Source organism: Cydia fagiglandana, chromosome 8 (genome assembly GCF_963556715.1).
Source record: "Cydia fagiglandana chromosome 8, ilCydFagi1.1, whole genome shotgun sequence".
Taxonomy (NCBI): Eukaryota; Metazoa; Arthropoda; class Insecta; order Lepidoptera; family Tortricidae; genus Cydia; species Cydia fagiglandana.
In genome coordinates this window covers 8,419,626-8,438,453 of record NC_085939.1, presented here as the reverse complement: position 1 = coordinate 8,438,453, position 18,828 = coordinate 8,419,626, and the positions used below count along the sequence as shown (strand labels likewise).

The 18,828-nt window shown below is 35.6% G+C and overlaps 2 long non-coding RNA genes across 2 annotated transcripts in view; one reads left to right on the top strand and one right to left on the bottom strand.

Moving 5' to 3' along the window:
* Positions 1–18,828, top strand: part of LOC134666626 (uncharacterized) — a 298,176-nt gene that overhangs the window by 120,177 nt on the left and 159,171 nt on the right. The gene's annotated exons all lie outside the window — the stretch shown is intronic.
* Positions 7,038–13,142, bottom strand: LOC134666620 (uncharacterized). The gene is made up of 2 exons (XR_010098529.1): positions 12,942–13,142; positions 7,038–7,231 (listed from the first exon to the last, which is right to left on the bottom strand). It is a non-coding gene; the product is annotated as an uncharacterized LOC134666620 (long non-coding RNA).

Genomic DNA, 18,828 nt, shown 5'->3' with positions numbered 1-18,828 from the left:
TCTCGCTCGCACTAATACAAGTAAGTGTGGACAAGTGTGACCGAAATGAACAAGTGAATGACATCTAACTAATATGATTCTAATATCGGTTGATGTCATGTGCACGTTCGAATTGGCCTGAGAGTCGAAATATAGCCCTTTTTACACAGCGGTTCAACAGCTACATGAATAAGTGATTTATCAATCAAATTAATTCACTTGGTGCCAAATTATGTCAACACGTTACGTCTATCCAATTTCCAAATGATTACAAATTACGAACAAACGAGACGACAAAGAATGAATACCGACTCGTACATCAAGGATTGAATTTCAAAAGGAGAATTCGATCAAAAATTAACTACATACTTACAAGACATAAAATCTCATAATCGCCGGCGTATTATGGATGACTTTATCCATCTTTATCCACGTGATAAAATAACTGTCACTTTTTAACACCATGATATAGAAAGTGACGGACACTGTTTTATCACGCTGTTACATAGACAAGAACGACCATTATATCCGTACAGGCATACCAAAATAATAACCATTTATGGCACATAATGTGTACCTATATACACTAAAAACGTTAGGTATGTGAACATAAACAGTAAGTTGGGTAACAAATAAATTATTATTATTTGCCCACTATACATAAACAATGGCAGCAATAAATCGTAATCGGAAACGAAACAATTAAGCCAGGGATAGAGTTACAAGTAATTAATTATCTGATGTAAAGTAGGCTATTCATCACAGGGCGGGAGCGATCGGACGGGAACGTTGTATCGGATTCGAGATATACAACATATTGCATTACCAAAGATAATGTAGTATAGAGGCGTATTGACAAAATAAATTTTAAATTTACTGCCATCTTTCGACACAGGATTAAAATAAAACTTAACGCCATTTGACTTTGATCCTCGTTCTTTCACTGATTGATTAGGGCTGATTTAGACGATGCAAGAACTCGCATGCGAGTTTCATACTATTGCGGGTGTTAATCAGTCAGCGTAACCAACAGTCCGCAATGTAACTAAAATCGCTAGCGAGTTCGCACGCCGTTTAAATCAGCCCAAGTTGTTAAATATCGAACGGTATTGCCATCTACACGAGTACAGGCCAAAGGTATGGCGCCATCTGGTCAAGCATAATGATTTCGTGATTTACGGAGGCACATTTTTTATTGTACACTTATTATTTATATCTATGGTATGAGTGGGCAGGTTCATATGATGGCATCTAGACTCCCATCATCATACCTTATTAAAGGATTATAACAATAAACCTACAAACAACGCTCAAAGTCAAACTTAATCAGAAAGGGAGATGTATGTAAGTAGATTACAAGTTTTATTAACTTATTTAGCTGTATATTTGTTCCGTTATGAAGCTTGTCGAGAGTGAACACTGCTTATGGAAGCGCCTAATAAATAAAGTGCCAAAGATATGGACATATCAGGTTGAAGTAGCACTGAATGGCTAGAAATCAGTAAATGAACGTGCTAGGAAGGCAGTTCGTCAAAGTAGAATGGTGGGGTGTCTGAAATGATGTCTACAACGAATTAAAAAAAAAAGCGGCCACGTGCGAGTCGGACTCGCCCATGAAGGGTTCCGTGGCAGCAAGTAACATAATAAAATTGCGGTTTACGATTTATGACGATTAAAAAAAAACTACTTACTAGATCTCGTTCAAACCAATTTTCACTGGAAGTTTGCATGGTAATGTACATCATATATTATTTTTTAGTTTTATCATTCTCTTATTTTAGAAGTTACAGGGGGGGAGACACACATTTTACCACTTTGGAAGTGTCTCTCGCGCAAACTATTCAGTTTAGAAAAAAATGATATTAGAAACCTCAATATCATTTTTGAAGACCTATCCATAGATACGCCACACGTATGATGTTTTGATGAAAAAATTTTTTTTAAGTTTCAGTTCTAAGTATGGGGGACCCCCAAAATTTATTGTTTTTTTTAATTATTTTTGTGTGAAAATCTTAATGCGGTTCACAGAATACATCAACTTACCAAGTTTCAACAGTATAGTTCTTATAGTTTCGGAAAAAAAGTAGCTGTGACATACGGACGGACAGACAGACAGACATGACGAATCTATACGGGTTCCTTTTGTTGCCATTTGGCTACAGAACCCTAAAAACGACAAAGAATAAAAATACAAATAGTTACGAACCTATAGGTAAATAGATAAAATATTTCATCAATTAGGTACCTATAGACTAGCGGCAGGTGCTTTTTAGGGTTCCGTAGCCAAATGGCAAAAAACGGAACCCTTATAGATTCGTCATGTCTGTCTGTCTGTCTGTCTGTCTGTCTGTCTGTCTGTCTGTCCGTCCGTATGTCACAGCCACTTTTTTCCGAAACTATAAGCACTATACCGTTGAAACTTGGTAAGTAGATGTATTCCGTGAACCGCATTAAGATTTTCATACAAAAACAGAAAAAAAACAATAAATTTTTAGGGTACCGCATACATAGAAATGAAACTCAAAAAAAATTTTTCAACAAACCCATACGTGTGGGGTATCTATGGATAGGTCTTCAAAAATGATATTGAGGTTTCTAATATCATTTTCTTCTAAACATAGTTTGCGCGAGAGACACTTCCAAAGTGGTAAAATGTGTCCCCCCCCTGTAACTTCTAAAATAAGAGAATGATAAAACTAAAAAAAATATATGATGTACATTACTATGCAAACTTCCAACGAAAATTGGTTTGAACAAGATTTGGTGAGTAGTTTTTTTTTAATACGTCATAAACCGTAAACCGCAATTTTATTATGTTACTTGCTGTTACGGAACCCTTCATGGGCGAGTCCGACTCGCACTTGGCCGCTTTTGATTAGAATAACCTACACACATGCGGCCTTGCTTCGTTTGTTTGTACACCCGTTCCAGGTCTCCGTAATCAGAAGTATGAGTGAGTGAAACGTTCATACTACATGTAGGCTTTTATGTTAAGTGACTTGTTTTCTGTGTATGTCGGGTCCAATTTATTGTTACTTTACATTATGAAATTATGGACTTTCTTTGTACAGCAATGTACGAATTAAAAATAAAAGAAGCAAAATTGGAAGGCCTATAAAAACTAACCTTATTTTGCGTAATTATACATTTTTTTATTTTTGGTAGGTATATATCGACAGTTCCTGTTCAAAAGTAGGTACCTACATGTCACGCGTAAATTGGTTTACAAACATAATAACATAGAGACATACGGCGCGATTCGGGAAATGTATTATAGATATACTAGATACGATACAGTAAAGATAATGTCTTTAGTTACTAATTCATATCTAGCGAATCTCTTATTCATTTCAGCTGCCATAAGGTATATTTTGCCGTGGAACGTTACATATCTTTACTATATCGTATCTAGTTAATCTCTAATTCATTTCCCGAATCGAGCCGACAGGTTTTAAAACTATGAACAAGCTATGTAGATTGGAAGATATTTTTGAACATAACAGGCCAATTCGAACAAACATTGACATCAGAATGATATCTGAATCATGTTATTCAGTTGTACCTACATTTATGCGGGCGACACGCACGATAGCTACTCGTAAATAATATAATTCAAATATAATTCTGATGACAGAATCAGTCCGAATTGTCCAGTTATGTAGATCTAAATCTATAGCTGTTATTCTAAATTGAGGGCACTCGTATAAACAGAAAACTTTAAAAATGCCGGGGAGGAAGGAATCTGGTCCGTAATTAAAGCGGGTGGAAGCGATTTAGCCAACGATGTCTATTAGAGACGGGGTAGGGTTGACACTGAATGCTTAAGAAATGTCTCTAGGCACGTAATGTAAACGGTTATGCCATGAAATTAAATAGAAAGCCAAGTTCGTAAGCAAACAGTTAATGTCTTGGCACTGAAACAAGGAAAATAAGCCACTTTTCTGACGTAGGTATGTCACGTGTCTGAGCATTCAAATCTTTAGTTTTTTTTTTTGGTATGTGTTGGAGTTCTGCAGTACAGATATATTTTTTTTATTACTATCTTATGATATAGCATTAAGAATTAAACGAGGCCAAATCTGACCTACATTTTGATGTCAAAATGATGTTATTTTATTATAATTCGCCCGTATCTCTCCTGGCGCCAATACATGTACGAGCGAAATGCGCGAATGATATCAAAATTTCATCATTTTAATATCAAAATGTAAGTTCGAATTGGACTCCAGAAATGGATGGACGGTAATAATTGACCGGAAAACAGTTCGAGGCAACCCTGGCAAGACCGACCTCATCACCGTTTTTCGTTTCAGCAGATTTCTGGGTCTTGCACGTGGGGCCCAGTGCGTTCCAACTATTGACTGGAGATATTTCATAACCATCATCTATGAGAAACTCTCAGGTGATATTCGGATTACGGCCATAGGAGCGTTACGCTACGTCTTACGTAGGCGAACAACGCGCGAACGCGGCGCGGCGCGGCGCGGCGAAATCAATCCTTTGATGCCCATAGAAGTGTCCTACGTAAGCGATCTCGTTGCGAACGCGGTGCGGCGCGATTGGCACGCGAATGTCAGGCGGCGCGGCGCGGCGCGGCGCGGCGGCGGCCGCTTTCGCCGCGCCGCGCCGCGCCGCGTTCGCGCGTTGTTCGCCTACGTAAGACGTAGCGTTACTCTTTCAGTATTCAGTTAGGTATACGCTTGTGAAATGCTACTCTTCTAATACTTCTGAAAATGCTGAGAAAGCGATATTTGGTCTGGTAATAAGTATTTCATAACTTGGCTAACAAATGGCAGTATGTTTTCGAGAATTACGCGTTTGATTTGGGTAACCATATTAGGCAAAATAAAATCATAAATGTTTTAACCACGACAGAATAACGGCAACGATAGGACATCTATACGCAAGGTTTTGACTGTGATATCACCAAATGCAGCAGTACAAAACCTTAAAACTTCGGTCAAAAATCACGTTTGTTGTATGGGAGCCCCACTTAAATCTTTATTTTATTCTGTTTTTAGTACCTATTTGTTGTTATAGCGGAAACAGAAATATACGTCTGTGAAAATTTCAACTGTCTAGCTATCACGGTTCGTGAGATACAGCCATGTGACAGACGGACGGACGGACGGACGGACAGCAGAGTCTTAGTAATAGGGTCCCGTTTTACCCTTTGGGTACGAAACCCTAAAAAATAAGTTGAATAAATAAGTACCTAATCTTCAATCTCGAATAATGCAACGTCAAAACGTTGAAACAATCAATGTTTAGGTATATTTAGACACGTCACACGCCACGGTTGCCCGCGTCGTAATTTGTCAATCGTAATTCCGGCGTCGAGAGGCATAGGGCGCGGAGAACCAAAGAAATGTTTCCCGTAATATCGGCGCGGAGCGACGCGACAAAAAGGCAATCGATCACGCTTCCACCTGGGTGGAGATGGCAATCCGAATGCGTGATACGCGTTAACTACCGAAATCGATGGCATACACATACCAAAATGAACCTTCTCGTTATGAAAACACAGCTCAAATTCTTGCGTAAGTAACAGTTATAAACACACGGGCTACATTTTACGCGATTCGTTTCGTCTGCCCCCTGCTTTTCGTCCGGGATAATGCTTCCTGTGATATTGGCGTAATATTTCTTTGCGATACCGTTTGTTATCTGCGTGTGGAACGAGCTCGTTTTCATCCATATTCGTTTGCCAAACGTTCGTTTCGGAATGAGGTAACCTGTAAATATTTCATATAATTGCGTCCAAGTATCGCTTGCAAACGTGTACTACTAGCAGGTACCTAGTAATTTGGTAGAAAAATTAGTTGTTAGTCAAAGTCACGTAAATAATATGTTAAAAAACCTATAACCTCAAAAACTTTAAAAAATACATTCAACTTTTAGGTGACAGTCCATTTCCAACGACAGCTGCATTACTGTTCATTTTAGTATGGAAATTGACAATGACAGCGATGCGTTCCGTACCGGTACCGGTAGTGCAGCTGCGGTAAGAAATGGAATGTTATCATTAATCCTTATTTGACCCGACTAAGATGATTGCAAAATAGTTCTAGTTTTAGAAACAAGAAATGGTATTATAAAACCTGCTATATCTTAGGTGCCCGACTGAAGCATTTCGTTGTGATAACTCACCAGTGAGTTGTTACAAACTGCCATCAAATAATAAACTGAAATTAAGGTAACGCTTACTATATACTTATAACGAAGTTCCGAATTAATGCCTAACTTTTTATCCTTGCAAAAAGATTCTGACCTTATCTAGTTTAGCCTTGTTTTGCTTTAACTACTTGCGTATTTTATGCTCATTAAGCATTAGCTTATTATAGAAACATTGGGCAGAACCAGAACTTTGGTAAAAATGGTACCGCTACCAAAACTTTTAAAGAATGCCATTACCGATTTCGTTACCGTCACGATACATACATACATGCATTCATACAAGTAACATACATACGAGTAAGTGGGATGAAATCCATTTAAGCATACATACTTTTTTGGAGCATATCATATTATTTACGCATGTTAAAATGAGATATTTAAAATTAAGATGTTTGCTGAAATGTCGTGGAATAATACCCAAAAGTGACTAGGTCAAACGTATGGGCAGTGTATTTTATGTTTTATTAAATTTCTAATATAGATTTATTTTTTATGCATATGATAAGGAAGTATTTTTTGCTTTATTGAGAAAACTAGCTCTTGCGCTAGTCTGGATGATTTTCTAAATGAAGTACCTCACATTCAGAAATTTTCTCTAATCTCTATTAACTAACTAGGTACATAGAATACACTTAATGATCTGATATTAGGATTCTGCATTTTCCTTCCTTTGTGGTACATTTGTAGTTAATAATAACGGTGGTTTAATCGCTTTTATATTCACATAAACACAGATATTTAAATTTAACGATATTACAAGCGTAAATAGTGCACGGTGCACTGGTGTCGTCAGGTCGTCACGCTTCGCGTTTCCATAATTTGTTTTTGCGTTAATACTTTTTTTGTAATCTTCGTATTCTTAAATAATTAAATCGCATTGAAACTCAGTAGAAGTGTACTAATACGTTATTGCTAGCATGTTTCCAATTACTTTATCGTCCGAAGCACATCATCACGTTGTAAAATGAGCACCCGTAGTAATTTGGGGGTTTTATAGGTTCTGTTCTCATGATCAAATACGAGTAATATACTCGTGTTGGTATTATTCGGTTACGTTTTGCAAGACGTGGGTATTCTGGAACAATGTAACAAAATGTTATCATTAATGAAATAATTATGCTTAAAGCCCCGCATTTTAATTTGTTGTAAGTTTTATGAGAAAAAAAATTTTGCTCATTGAGTATTACATGTTTTCTTCTAAGGCACAGGTGGAGAACTATTTCTGGTTTGTATATTTTAGACAGTAGTTTCAGAGGGGGCTTCAGGGCGTATTTGTTACAATCTTTAACGATAGCTACCTAATATCTGAGTCTAGGCATGTACTAATAAGGGATTTTAGAAAGTAACACAATAAAAGAATTACTCTAAAGGGTCAATTTCACCAAACGAGCATTTTTGTCTAATTCCCATGGAATTTTGAAATACCAATATTACACAAAAAAAAAATATGCTGAGAATTTGATAAAAAATATAATAAATATTAATTTTCTTATGGGATAAAAATATTCATCAAACTATAAAAGTTATTTAAATTTAAAATTTTGGTCAGGGCACGGGAATTAGTGTGTCCATGGAAATTAGATTTTACTAGGACGGAAATTAGAACACGGCACGGGAATTGTTTTCTTAACTTATTTTGGTACTTAAAACTATTATTTATGTATATTTTAATCTACAATAATATACTGCAACCACACTGAAGTGGCATCGGACATATTTACCTTCTTTAATTTTAGTTTCGAACGACAAATCTACGAAAGTATGTTACACTAAAAACTACGTATTTGAATAATCCTTTCCTTTATTTTAATGGCAACTAATCTCTCTTTCTTAGTAAAATGTACATATTTCAAAATAATACTTTGAGTAGTTTCGTAAACTTGTCCGCCTTTACATACAAAACTATTAATTAAAAAGTGTCATTATGTATCTGCATGTAGATAGGTACAAGGTGTATGATCTGGTATATGGTCTTATAGGAAATGATACTAAGAAATAAATAGGGGCACATTGAGAAGAAGTTATTGTGTAAGTTAATCTGAAGAAATCGAATATGCTGCCTTCATAAATTAATAACCCAAAAAATTGTTTGAACACATATGAGGTAAGGTGGGGTAAGACTATCACCGGGGTAAGACTATCACTTGTATGGAATCCTCATACTGTTAGTCTTGCCCTGATCAAAATAAACTAAGTTCTAGTCTTACCCCGCCTTACTTTACACATAGGTATACGGGGTGTCCCTGCCCTGCGGGAAAATCTTCAAAGTGTAGGTTGGTCAAGTAATTTCTCAAAAATATCATAATCTTCCTAAACAATACTTGCTAAAACAATACCCCCTGGCACTGACTAAAATAACTGACTTGGTTTCTCATTACATCCCAAAACTTTTTTGTAGTAGAGTAGAAGAACTGCGTTGCGAGATTTGCATCTTTTTACATGAATTCTTTTTGATAGGATCCCATCTCTTTTTGTAGGCTGTCCTTCTTTTCGGGTAATCATACCCATACCATACTGATACTATGTATATACATATCATAATACATCTTTATTCATACTTACATCGTCTATCGTAGTGTACCTTTACTTTCCCTACTAATTATAAGAACTAAAAGGTAACGTTGTTATCGCATATATTTCTATAGGATTACAAACTTAATTATGCAGTTATCTTTAGAACGTGACTAATATTGCAGTATTATTAGATTTTTATTGGCTTAAAAAGCTAAAACCTAATTACGTTTCTAATTTGGAACTTTTGGGTATGCTAGAAGTACCTTAAAATAATATTGATTGAGAGTGATTGTACCAGTTACAAAACTAAGGGATTTTAAAGTGTATTAATTCTTAGACTACATGCTCAAATTAAATGTTATTTAGATAGAATGTTATTGAGATTTGATGGTACGGCCGTGCCACTTTATTTTGCTCGACTTGGCCGCGGCACTGCCGTGCCCCGAGATCCTTTGTCCTTCTTCAGGCCTCAAACTATCTCCATGCCAAATATGTATTATAAAAATGATATTGTTTCAGCGACTTAAGCGTGACAAGATAACAGACAGACAGAGATACTTTCACATTTATAATATAGTAAGAATAGGATATATTTAATTTTTCTTGTACCTATTAGAAGCTAATTTATAACAACTAATCTATTAAACGAGCAATTCTTGTATATATTTCGGGGATCTCGGAAACAGCTCTAACGATTTCGATGAAATTTGATCATATATGGGCGTTTTCTGGGATGAAAAATCGATCTAGCTAGGTGTCTCTGGGAAAACGCGCATTGAGTTTTTAGGTAGGTATATGTTTTTTGAGCAAAGCTCGGTCTCCCAGATATTTAAACTTTATACGGCTTACGCTGTCAGCTGTCAAATTTACAAAAAAAAACCATTGTAAATTTGATTCATTTTGTTTCATGTAACCTTAGGTACGGGTATTATAATATGTAATAATTCCAAAAATAGTTTTATGTTTATATAATATTTTAATGTTATAATATGATCAATGAATAAGGTAAGGTGGCGCAAGACTAACATTACGAGGATTCCATACAAGTGATAGTCTTACCCCACCTTACCTTACGTATTAAAATTGCCCGGGTTATTCGGGTCCACCCTGTAAGTATGTACTATAGTACTTATACTAAAAAAACGTTCATAGATTTTTTTGCATTCTTTGAGATTTCCTTAAATGTAAAATAGAAAGATATACGTCATATTATTATTACATATAATATATATTCAATGCCAATATATATATATGTAATAATAATATGACGTAAACATTGCCAATTAACTTACAGTGCCCCCAATTAAAAATTTGTTGACTATAAATGTGATACTTTCTAATTCCCGTGCCACTTAATCAGCTGTTTTAGGTAAATATTCTATGGGAATTAGGGCACGGAAATTAGAATTCGTAATAAAAAAATTCGCCAAAAATTTAAATCGTGTTTAACCAAACTGTTATGTTATCGCTTACATAAAGATACATAAAGGGTTCCTAAATATGACAATTGTTATTGAAAAGCTATGTGGGAAATAAAATTTATAAGGGGCATCGAAATTAGAAAAAAATTGTCGCCCACCCGGATTCCGAAATACTTATGCGATTTGCTCGAACACGCCGCGGCTTGACTTACATCCGCTTGCTTTGAGAAAGAGCCGAATACTGCCAGTACAGGTGAGGCGGGACACGAGGCGGTTCAGATACATACGTCGGCTGTCAGAGGCCTTTGAGTTTTGCCGACGAAATTTTACTCGCGCGCTCGGACAAAATTTAAACTTCGGTCACGAGTTATTTACCACAATGAAGTTAATAGTGTATGTGCTCAGTGATAGTAAATATCATCTATTTTAAGTATTTGACACTAAATTAGTGATACTAATGTATAATTTTTCATAGGATTTTTCATTATGCTCAAAAGTAGATTCCGGACAGGGCACGGGAGTAGTAATTTGAGCCTTTAGGTATTTTTAAGTGTACTCTAAAAACCAATTAATCAGTGAATTCATGTGGAACCCGGTGTGAAAGTGTGGCTTCTTTATGTAAAAAAAAAATGGTAAGTATTATCTGATGCTAACCCGCGATTTTCATCATGGACAGAAAAAAAATCGTGTTCAGAAATTGACCCTACAGAACTGTAAACACTACTGTCAAACCTGTATAGGCATAGGCTGATTTAGAACTAGATAGGACGCACCTCCGTGAACCAGTTAAGTAGTTTAGGTTTACTAGTTTTCTAATGTTCATGGACAGTCAGCTATTTTGGAGATAACTGATACTCCCTGAGCAATTGTTAACAGAAATTTGTTAGCAGGGGGGTTCAACTATCCATATCTGTCCTCGGAGGGTGCATTACATAGGTATACAATATTTTATGGTCTTATAAAAACAGTAGGGTAAAATTCCTATTTCCTGGATTATTTCAGGTGCATTTTTTAAACTGGAACCAGGGTCTTTATTTCTCCTGCGCCCTGTCATATTCATATTCATTTCTTTAATTAACATCCCGTGACGAGGGTCTATCTTATCCAACTTTTTCCGTCACAAGATAAGGATAGAACTGAATTATTAATAAAATTTGTAAGGATTTAAAATTGGTAGCTAAGCATTTCTTGTTAAAATGAAAGATTGTTGGTTATTACGTAAATAAATGCTTTATTATACATGGTGTCACCTACTTTTGAGTCATTATATTTCTTGTTGTACTTACACATTTTTTAAGAACTCTTGAAATTCATAGTACCTAACATCGCCCACGTCAGCAGTAGGTACTGACTGTACCTGCAATATGCTAATAATATGTTACTTTTAGAAGTCCGCAAAAATATGTGACACGCTCTTATGGCTCTACAAATAATACCTATTATGTCAGATACTTTTGCGGCCTTCGTTGTGTAACGTACTATTGCAGGCGACTGTACCTAATGTTACAAATTAAAAGTAACAAATGTAACACACTGCACTGAATTATCAAACGTTAACTTTTGACAATCAGAGTAGTATAGGGGGTTATAAAACTTAGAAATTGACATGTACCGTAAAACGGGGTGAGTAGGTTTCGCGGGGAGAGGTGGGTTATGAATGGGGAGATAAGGTTTGAGAGGGGGGTGAGAAGGGATTTTAAGGCTACTGCTACAAAAATAATGTATTCCAATTTAAGATGGGGCTATAGTAATACGCATAATAAGAAAAAATCGATCCAACAATCTTCCTAAATCACCTTTGTATGAAAAACCCTCTCACCCCAAATACGAGGCACTACGGGGTGAGGTGGGTTTTCCTCTTTATCGTCAAAGTTATGAAATGGAACTACCCAAAATAAAATACAAACTAAAATACAAACGTCCGAACCACTTATTATATACACCATTCAGTTTTCACATGTAAAAATAAAATTTTATCGAGGTTTGAAAGTCAAATTTCACCCAACTCACCCCATTTTACGGTATTTCACATAAACGTTACTTTTTTGCAATTCGAAAATTCGTTTAACACCTTTTCTATTATTTATTAACTCTTGGATTAGGACGAAGGGCTTAAAATGCGTACCCGTAAAAATGCTATTCGTTGTATCAATAGTTTATACACATATACAGCCATGCTTTGTACAAATGCCGATGTCATTAAACATGTATCCGTGCAGCTTGCATTCTCTGGCACAATCATGGGCATCGCAATTTGAGGTAGCGCGTTTTTCTATACGGTGTTCATTATGTTCAGGCGCTGGAATAATGTGAAATCCTAATTATATTATTTTTAGGTACCAATCATATTATATATGAATGTAAAAAAAATCATTGGCAAAAAAAAAACAAATAGGTACCATAGGTCTTCATATAATTTCACAATAATTGGTTCAATAAGAATGGTTGTTTAGGGTATTTGTTATCATAAAAAAACTGCTTAATAGTATACATAGCAGGACAAGGAGTATATACTATTTACTTATATGTATTTTTGTTAGTTTTGTGCGTCTGGCAACTGTCACTCATTTCTAATATGATATTTAAACGTAAATTTGGATTTGTCTGACCAGTCACATGAACGAAAGTACAGTGAAAGCCTAGTTAAGTAACCCGCTAGCGCCTACACCCACTTTTAGAACCCACCATTTTTTTAATGCTGTTAGGTAGTGTTACAGTAGAAAATCTAATATTCTGGTGTAACCAAATGGGTACAATGGGTTAATTAAAGTTAAATTTTATTTCCTGGTCTATACGGGACTTTCTAAATTAAAGTATTTCTATTACGTAATATAATTATAAATTACATACCATTCAGTATATAATACGCAGTTGAAGTCCTAATACAAAAATATAACAGAAATACAGCCAATGTGAATACATATAAACATTTCATGACTCTTAAGTACTTGGTAACGGTGAGAATTAATCTAACTTTATATAGAACTGCATTTTGCCTTTATATGCATGTATAACTCCAAACGTTTAATGAATACATGGATACAATTAGCGAGATGCTTGCAAATCTTGCGATAGCCATTGTGTATTTTTCTTGTAGGTCCTAATTAAGTATTATTTACCTATAATTTACCTTAATATTCCTATAATTATACAGTTTCCATATTTTTCAAGATTATTCATTGACACATTGACAGACATTTTAAATTTTGTATAGCAATTTTGCTGCAGTATTTTTTTCGTTACAGGGATTAAGTAATTAATAAGAGTTAGTAAAAGTATCTATTACTATCTTTGTTTTTTTTATATTTTAATTTTGTTGTTATTCATGTTACCTGTCGTGATTGTTTCACCGGATGGTCTTATCAGAAGATCAGCGCTGGAAGTCGCCAGCAACATGCTGAGGTGAGACCATTTCGTGGCACTTTCTCTTTTTTATGTTTCTCTGTTCAGTATAAGTTTTTATTTTGTGTTTGTGCTCACGAATAAAATTATTTCTATTTCTATTTTGAACCTTAATTGCTCATCTCTCTAGATATGTTTTCGCAATTCCTTTAAACAAACAGGTAGGTACTTAGGTTACTTGGCCCATAGAGGAATAAGTGACGTCTTTAATAATAGCGTAAAAATCCAAACTTGCCAGCCAAAATATGAAAATCAGCTAGAAATATACACAATTTCATGTCTCATTATAAAAACATGTATAGCTTAACGATTATTAAAATTAAATTGTGTTTGGAATGCTAATCATTTCTGTAATTGACATAATTATTTTGCCATTCAACATGGAAATAAATTTCAATTAATACTGTTGTGTGTGTGGCTCCTTGTATTAACTTTCAACCCCGTCTAGCCTTCCTTAACAATAAAATATCTTTATTATCTTACATTGTAACTTTCATGTCAGTTATGCTTGTATTTACGTTGTCCCTAAAATAAGTTACAAGACGAAATTATTGGTAAAAAAATTAAGAAAATGTGTGGTGCTACTGTCGTTGTGACTGATATAAGTGATATACACCTACAAAATAACATGTCAGTCACAAATGAAACCAAACGCAATCTTCATAATTATTTGTGACGTTCCACGGAAAAAGGTACCTTATGGCGGCTGGCACTTACGTCGCATAGCGCCGTAATAATATTGGAGCGACGTTAATAATAGCGTAAGCGCCAACCGCCATAAGGTACCTTTACCCCTGGGACGTCACATTTAACCAAGTATATTAGATGAGCGACCCAAACATTGGCACCCGTTGATAGTGCAGTAACCGCCATTCTTGTAACCCCGTTGCTTGCAGCTTGCGACACACTCGTAGAAAACGCATCCCGGCGGTGGTTTGACGTGGATTGTTGTTTTTATTTGGCGTTTTTCAAGGTGATGCGAAGATTCTGCAACAAACGTGGAATAATTATCAGGAGACAATATTAATCTACGCAAGATATACGTATAAAATCCGTGACCGGTAAAAAGCAACTACCTGTTCTATACCTAACTACCTATCCTATTCTATCCTATTTTAGCTACTAGACGTCTTTTATGTCTGCATGCTTTTCCTTTTTTTTTTCATTTACTATGTTAAAATAAAAGTATTTCTTCTTTTCTTCTTTTTCAAATGCATATCAATAAATGTCAAATATAATTATAAATCCAAACTGGATCGCATCGCGTCGCAAAGATATTGTGCTTGAAATTATATTATAAAGTGAGTATTGCCATATTATTGAATCTGAATGAATTTACTGATTTTATAAGGTGTGTAAATTATCCGTACATTCTGTTGTAATTTTGGTTGTCGAAAGTTCATGTTGAATATCCAGCGACCACAAAATATTTGACGCAGTACAGTGCCATCTACTTGTATTTCAACTTACTTGTACTTCTATTTTAATATCACTGTTTGTAAAAAAAATAAGTTACATACCATGGCTCCCTTCAGCAAAAGAGCCAACCACCAGAAGTAAAGCAAGGAATACCAAATACGTTTTCATCACGGATGTCGTCTGCTATCTGCTGTCTACAGGTCCCACTTATGAATTTATACATCTTCAAATGTGTGTTTAACAGTCGCTAATAGTACCAACACTTGGGTAAAATTATAGAACGCTCGAAAATTTATCCATGCCTCTTAATACATTGCCGGTAAATCAAAGTGAATGTTCATAATTACATTAAAGCAGAGCAGCAATGTAGGTATAAAATACAACTTATTAATAACTTCGCAATAGAAAGACAGTATATGTTTACGGAGGGAAGTCCCGACACCGCTATTGTTAATGAAAGTACAGGTGACGCAAAATGTATTCTTTAACCCCCTTATTCATAAACGTTTACTAAAGTTGACAAGCTGATAGTAATCGTTTGTCCCTTTCCGATGTATTGGTATGATGGAAAGGGACAAACGATTATTATCGGCTTGTCAACTTTAGTAAACGTTATGAATAAGGGGGTTATCGTTTAAGTAGTAACCATATTGAGGGTATTCGCTGATAACGTAAGAATTCCGACAATGAGATCGTTCTCATTACGTTTGTTTATCTTAGTTTAGCGTTCAGCGGAAAATATTGATAACTTAAGTACTTATCGACGACCGGTCTGGCCTAGTGTGTAGTGACGCTGCCTGCGAAGCCGATGGTCCTGGGTTCGAATCCCAGTAAGGGCATATTTATTTGTGTGATGACACAGATATTTGTTCCTGAGTCATGGTTGTTTTCTATGTATATAAGTATGTATTTATCTATATAAGTATGAATATCGTCGCCTAGCACCCATAGTACAAGCTTTGCTTAGTTTGGGGCTAGGTTGATCTGTGTAAGATGTCCACAAATATTTATTATTATTTACTATCGCAAATAAATATTGCAACGAATTTCATAAAAATAAAACATACCATATAGAAGTGCATACATACGTATGCAATATATATTTATTTCATACGTATGGGTGTAGTGTGTTTACACTGCGCTGTCTAAACAAAGGTTTATCTATAAGTTTTATGACAAAAATTTCATTTTTGATAAAAGCAATACAGGCACTTAATACTTATCGAAACAATTTTAACAACCACAATTAGGTTGCGTTGTTTTATCACAGAGTTTAAATGGGCACTCCTTCGTCAGATCAGCTATCAGCTCAATGGGAGCATAATATTGCATTGTCACTCAACTTACATAATGTGTGCTTTAGAACTTCATTGGAAACAAGAAAGTGCTTCAAATTTAACTTGTAAGTTTGATTTCAGACACACACAGACAGACAACAACGGGACAGGAGAAACTAAATAAAAACTTCGTAAAATTAGAATAATTATAAGATCTTTATTCGTCATGTCAATTGAACATATGAAAAAAGTGCACTTCCCGTGTTTGTATTACAAGAGCTTGTTTCTTAAACATATTTTAAGTAAATAAGTTGTATGTAAGGACTGTATCGTTTATTATAAATACAACTTTACTTAGCCGTTTTTTCTGGTATTATGTTTTTATTAAAAAATTACACATATAGTTTAATTAGTGCTTTAATAATAAGTAACATTTCGTCCTGGGAGATCACGTAAAGCATATGGTTTGGACAATATTTACCCAATCCTCCCGAGTAACTACAACGATTTCGGACAAATACTACAAGAAAATTTACGGTTTGCGAACAAGATAAGTATTACACAAAAAAAATTGTACTATGTAAACAGCAATTACATATGATTCGTAAAGCGAAACATCTGGGCATAGTCTAATCATTTCTTTTAGTTGGAAAAAAAGTTTTGGATCTGTGCTTGGTGGCCTTTTTGAAAATATGGCATGTTACTTACGACAACCCCGACTTTGGTATACAATATAACCATCATGGAGCGTTTCTATCGACCTGTTCTAGCCATGGTTCAACGCCATGAATGTCCGTTAGGCTTTGGATTTCGGTAGATTCTTTTAGCTGTTTCCGTCATTTCCCTGGCGTCAGAAATTGACGGGAATCCAAAATGTTGCATAAAAAGTCGTTTTCATGTAAAGATAAAATACACCACATTTATTCTGTGGATGTTCAATTGAGCAATCATGAAAAGGACACTTAGATGGCATATTTTGGCAGCATATTAACCTTTTGTTTCTTTAAATCGTACTAAGGAATCGGTGAAATAGTCTCAAATTAAGCTCGATAGGCTTGTCCGAATTACATTTGCTAGAAGGTATTAAAATCATCATAAAGTCCCTAAAATAAAATAAATGTAAAACATTCTTATATCAGATATGTCTTAAAAATACCCCCAGATTATACCTTAAGAACATAGTAATACAAAATAATACACACGTCAACAGTTAGACCAGGTTTTATCTGTATTTATAATAAACGATACAGTCCTTATGTAAATAATAATTATTTTCACAAAAAGAGCAGGCATAGGTATAATTGAAAGTACAAAGGCAACATTATCTCTAGCGATCTCTTCCAGTTAACCTACAATGTTATTTTATCAATCTTTATAATACATGGTACAAAGCTGAAAAGCAAGGCAAAAAATACACACAAAGTATCCGTTCGTATTCCATTGATAAGTCAATCTGAAACCAAACTAACCCAGTTAACCGCCCGCGGCCGGTTGGCCGACCTGACCTCCGATAAATTATAGCCCGTATTGCCCCAAAAATATGCTGATTTTTCCCTCACACACAAGCGGGGATTTGGTGGCGAATATTTTAATGTCAGCCTCATTTCATAAGAATCGAGGTGGCACTTATTTTGCCCAAATAAATTTTATACGCCTCCCTTTATGCGAGATTACGTAGGCACCCTTTAAGCTGTGAATGAATGATGAATAAAGGATGACTCACGATAGACCGGGCCATGGCCGGACCGGAGCTTCCGGGGCTTCGTTTTCTGAGGGCCACTTGCACCAATCACTATCACGTTAGTTAACCGGTTAAACCTGGTATTACCTACCATGGTTACCAGTACAATTTGACACTGGGTTAACGGTTGAACCGTTTAACTCCAGGTTAGTGGGATGGTGCAAGTGGCGCTCAGCTGTCATAGAAAATGACATGTCGGACGCCCCGGCCCGGGCACGCCCCGGTCTAGCGTGAGTCATCCTTTAAGCTTTCTTAATTCCATACATCAGATTTAATATAGCGAAAATATATCAATTTATGACCCTACTTGATGATGATGATAGTAGTCAACAGTACATTAACTTAGAAATAATATAATTCATAAGACTTACAGTTAAAATCATGCTGGATAGAATAATAAATTAGAATAATTACATAATTGAAATATATCAATATCATGCAATAATTTGCCATGCCTAGTGCGCAAAACGTTCAAACTGATAATTTGATAAACAAGACCAAGTGCGGGTAGTTCGAAAAACTCGCGCGGCTAGAAGATGTTGATGTCAACTTGAGCCAGTCTTCTCCGAGACCACGGGGACAACGCCGTCCTCGAAACGTCGGAGGTAAATCTTAAAACTTAAATACGCGATTAAGTCCCGTTGTGCAGTTTGATAATGCAATAATTTCATTATTATTAATAATATTTGATCATCTGTGTGGACCTCCTTCGGGTAAAAACTTCCTCCAAAGAAATCCAAGTAACCCCCCTATCCTTCGCCATTTCACCCTTGGCCCGTCACCGTCTCTTCGTATTTCGTCGGATCCCCTACAATCAGTGGTTCCTAACCTGGGGGTAATTACCCCCGTGGGGGTAAAACTGGTATTTTACGGGGGTAATAAGCTATCCTAATATAAC